Here is a 1,279-nt window from a genome sequence, read left to right as displayed (position 1 = left end):
TTAGTAACTGAAAGACATGTATAATCCTCTGCTCCAACTGAGCTGCTTTTGTTCAGCAAATTTGACAACTAACAGATATGTAGCATGTCCATATTGTAAAAAAAAAAAAAAGATTTTAAGATGTATTATACTTCCAAAGAACTTCTATAAAATCCAGACCTATTGGAGACCTTTGTTTATTTGTCAAAGTTTTACAGTATGTAAAAAATAAATGTTAAATCTAAATTTAAATCTAATATTATAATAGTGTTCAGTTCAATTAAGAGCTCCCTCCAGTGGTCAGAGTGAATAACTGCAACACTTAACATTCATTGCTTTACACATGCAGGTGAATTGCGTTAATCATGGCTGTACAGTACATACACTGCACTTTGTGTAGCCAAGAAGACGATGTCAGAGCTCCCCTCCAGTGGTCGGCACAGCAGCTGCAGTGGTCTCTTCCACCAACAGTCAGCTGAGCAGTGAACTCAGCCGGTCTGGAGATGTGTCGCTGAGTTTACCTAATTGATCATTATGAAATCAACATTCGCCACAGAGGAGGTGCAGATTTTACAATCAGTACTAGAAAGAGGACTATACAGTAGATTGTAAGGACAAGGTAAACTAATGTGAGGCTGAGAAGTGCAACTGAAATCAAGTTGTTTGTTAGTTGCATAGTAAACACTCAAACCTCTTCTTCTCTGGATTTACTGATGGATCACAAACAACTTCGAGGTGCATGTCGCCACCTACTGCACAGGAGTGGGTAACTTCATGTCAGGAATTTTGGTAGATTATTAGAAGAAAGTTTTCTCCCGCTGTGTTTCAGAACAAATGCAGAACTTGGACTTGGCCTCATAAAGGGTTCAAACATCAGGTCCTCTGAGAAGTGTCCTTACACTCTACACTATTTGCTCAGACACTCTTTACTGCTCTTTCTTAGAGCTTTTGAGTTTTCATCTTTGAAGATGCGACTACAAAATTTTGAGAGAGTTTTGAGTGAGGATCAAACCCATATCAGTCACTCTAACTACACTATGCTGGTGTTTCTAAGATCATTTCACTTGTTTCTTTGAACATCTAACTTCAAAAGACACATAGTCACAGAGTTGAGCGAGTCTCAAAGCTTCCAATCAGACTTCCAACACAATGAGCTGTTGGATTTGAGACCTTTCTTCTTTTTTCCTCAGAGCTTTTCGCTTTTCTTCTCTGGAAATCCAACTTCAAAATCCATCGATTTGAGCGAGACTTGAGCACATATATATCTTTCCTTTCTTAGAGCTTTTGTTTCTTTTGATTG

Source organism: Morone saxatilis, unplaced genomic scaffold (assembly GCF_004916995.1).
Source record: "Morone saxatilis isolate NCDOM2014 unplaced genomic scaffold, NCSU_SB_2.0 Contig6, whole genome shotgun sequence".
Classification (NCBI taxonomy): Eukaryota; Metazoa; Chordata; class Actinopteri; family Moronidae; genus Morone; species Morone saxatilis.
The sequence above is the reverse complement of the archived record's forward strand: the minus strand, read 5'-3'. Positions refer to the sequence as shown.